The sequence below is a fragment of the Myotis davidii genome, unplaced genomic scaffold (assembly GCF_000327345.1).
Source record: "Myotis davidii unplaced genomic scaffold, ASM32734v1 scaffold2025, whole genome shotgun sequence".
Taxonomy (NCBI): domain Eukaryota; kingdom Metazoa; phylum Chordata; class Mammalia; order Chiroptera; family Vespertilionidae; genus Myotis; species Myotis davidii.
In genome coordinates this window covers 22,784-26,179 of record NW_006295828.1, presented here as the reverse complement: position 1 = coordinate 26,179, position 3,396 = coordinate 22,784, and the positions used below count along the sequence as shown (strand labels likewise).

General features: G+C 38.0%; 1 long non-coding RNA gene across 1 annotated transcript; it reads right to left on the bottom strand.

The window, feature by feature from the left end:
• Positions 1–776: 776 nt before the first annotated feature.
• LOC107184248 lies at positions 777–2,955 on the bottom strand. Its single transcript, XR_001515075.1, has 2 exons — positions 2,920–2,955; positions 777–1,045 (listed from the first exon to the last, which is right to left on the bottom strand). It is a non-coding gene; the product is annotated as an uncharacterized LOC107184248 (long non-coding RNA).
• Positions 2,956–3,396: the final 441 nt, after the last annotated feature.

Sequence of the window (3,396 nt, the reverse complement as noted above, 5' to 3'; positions counted from 1 at the left end):
TGCCCTGAAGTGTGTCCTGGATCAGGGTTGGGTTCCCTACTGGGGTGGCTGGCCTGTCTGGATGAGGGGCTGAGGGCTGTTTTCAGGCTGGCGAGTAACTGAAGCTCCCAACAGGTCCTTTTTTTCTTTTTCTTTTTTATTCTGGGCCAGCTTTAGATCTGAGGCTTGGCTCCAGGTATTAGGCCTCGGCTGCTGAAAGCAGATATCTGGTTTGTTTGGGTTCTATAATCGAAACACTGTTTCAACTCTGGCACTGAGATCCCAGCTGGCTGAAACCAGGTTTCTGGGGTTTCGTTTAGCTTCTATATTTGTAACAATGTTTCAAACTGCAAGCTCAGAGGTCGGCAGCGACAGGCAGGGAACGTTGGAGTCCAGCATCACTGAAGCAAACAAGCCTCATGTTCGCTTCAAGCTCCCTGGCTGCCAGCCGCCATCTTGGCTGGCAGTTAATTTGCATATCGCCCTGATTAGCCAATGGGAAGGGTAGTGGAGTGACACCAATTTGCATGTTTCCTTTTATTAGTGTAGATAGTGCATTTTATTTAGCCAGACCTTTCCCCTCCTGACAGATATTTAGGTTCCTTTTCTCTATTACAACTCACCAGTGTAGTGGTAAATAGCAGTTACCACTGGGTGGCCATAGGAATGGGAGATGGCGTTCTGTAAGGTTCAACTTTTTACAATGAGAATGCATTCATGTATTATTTATATAATTTAAGTAATGAATTAAAGAATTTTCTGATGCAGAAATTACCAAAAAAGAAAAAAAAAATTAGTAACAGGAAGCAGTCATCTATTAAAATATATGGAAAACAAAGTTATAGGGCATAACATTGTACTCATGGTTTGAGACATAAGCACTTACTGAAAAATAGTGATCTGAGCACTAAACAGGTCATATAAACATTTTCCCCTATTCAAAGCAATTACAATGAAAATATCAGCATATGGGTTATCTTGGCATCAGCATAATTAACACATGCATGAATACTTCATTTATACCTTTTGCTTTCTTCTTTTATGACTATGATGTCTTTCCCCATCCCTGAAATGAAAGGGGTAAAAATAAAAACTATCATAAATGATGGACACTTTAATAGAAGACTTTTAAAATAATAATTCATAAATCAGATACAAACCAGGACAAATTAAAATATGCATTTAGAACTGAAAAGTGATTTTTTAAGAGTAAATATGGAAACCCATCATTAAATCTAAGGGACAAAATTGAGATGGGGCTAAACAAAATGAATTTTCTAAAAGCTACACTTTGGAGCTCCACTTTAAAATTAACTTTGAATATATGTACATGGCTGATGATGAGAGAATTCATTTCAAGTAGAATACTAAAGTCAGAGGAGAAATCATAAACTGTCTGATGTCTTTATCTTGGCTCCTGGCTCAGCTCATTCTATCTCATTGAGAATATCAAAGATTAGCATATTGAGAAACATTTCTGCTAATACTCTGTTTATCTTCTTTAAAAGAAAATTATTCATGTTTAGATTTTGAGGCTTTCTAATGAATTTAAGTCAATAGGAATTGATCACACATATCAAAACATACTTAAGTGGAAAAGGCACTAATAAACCAGGAAGAAGTTAAACAGCATGATTTCTGATAACTAATCAAGAATTAATTTGTATAAACTTACTATAAAATATCATTCATTATTTGAATCAAAAGGGATTACTAAGCAAATATTTCATTTTTATAAGAGAATGACTAAATCACAGCTAGCTTTAAATTTTTGAACTGAATGATAGTAAGATAAGTAAAATTATTAAACCAATAAGCCTTACAATTTCCTGATTACCAGCAGCCCTGGAGAGACAAGGCATCATTTGCGAGCCCATTATCAGACAAGCACTGTGCACATAAATCCTACATGAGACATGGGCCTGCCCTCACAGAGCTCACAGCCTAGTAAGGAGGGCAATAATGAGCATGTGCCAGGTAGGCAGGTAACAAAATGGGAAAGATCAGCTTCATGGGAATGACTAAGCTGGTTCTTAAAAGATGTAGAGTTTACCAAGCAGGCCTTAGGCAGCAACGTAGAAATGTAGCACAGTGTGGATGACAAACTGTAGTAATTCCGGCTGGCTAAAGCACTAGCTACCTATTTCCTGGGTAGTGGCAAAATACAAGGATAGGTAGGCAGATGCCCTGATCCTGGAGGTCTTGAGAGCCATTCTAAGGAATACGAATTTTGCCACTGAAGAGCTGTAAGAGGTGAAAGTTCACTCTGGCAGCAGGGTAGAGATGAATCTGTAAGGGACAAGCTTCTAGACAGGTAGAGCAATTAGGAAAACAACTATCCTTTTCCACATGGACAGCAATAATGACAGAGGAAGAAGAGTGGTAAATGAGGTCTTCAGGTAGAACTGACAGCAATTAAGACTGGATAGTAAGGAAAAGAAAGGAATATCTAACATGACTCCTTGGTTTCTGGCTCAGATGAACAAAGGACAGTCATTCATTAACCAGGATAGGACATGCTGGGAAAGAGGAACAGGCTGAGAAAAAGATGGCTTCAGGTAAAGCCCCCTGAACATGGGATCTAGGAAGATGCCCAGTAAGCAGCTGAAATATAGGATGGACCTCAACTGCTTTTAATTTATTACTTCAGCATTAGTTCATATCTCTCAGCTATCAAAATTTTATCAGGGTCATTAACAGGACAAAATTGACTGCTATTAAAGTTTGGATCTTCTCACCGACACTATACACCCTACACCTTAGAAATTAGCAAAGGAAGAAAACAAAAAAAGAGAGAGGGACAGTTGAAGGGAGGAAGGAAGAAGCACAGAAAAGAGCAAACACCTTTTAAACATGATTAACTGTCTACCTACACATTACTTAAGAAACTCTACCTTAAGGTAAACAATTCACTGTTGGACGATACAATGTTAGACTTACCTTTTACTCCTTCTTGAGTCCAAATTTTTATCTTTAATTTTATTTCTTTTTCATTTATGTGGGCTCCTACTCCGATCCCTTCCATGCCTTGAACACTTAGCATCCAAATAGCTTCCACCAGACTGCTGTGAATCTACTGAAGCTGATCGCCTTTCTTCTCTCCTGAAATAAACAGGACCATCCATCAGTTCACTTTCTTCACTGTTCTTCAGTATGCACCAGCCTAAAGTTAATGTTCTGCATCAGACCAATGATACAGGATCTAAATAAGTATGTGTAATCTTACAAGTCATATATGAGGGCCAAGAGACACCGTTTATATAACATGTTTTACAACTCCAGTGTAATAATCCTGAGCAAAGATGAGAAACAGCAAGTGCTCTGATGAATTCTAGTGTGCTACTGATGCCCTTGGAAATACTAAAACTTAATCTTAAGAGTTTAAAAAGAGAATATTTTCACCAATAAACACAATGA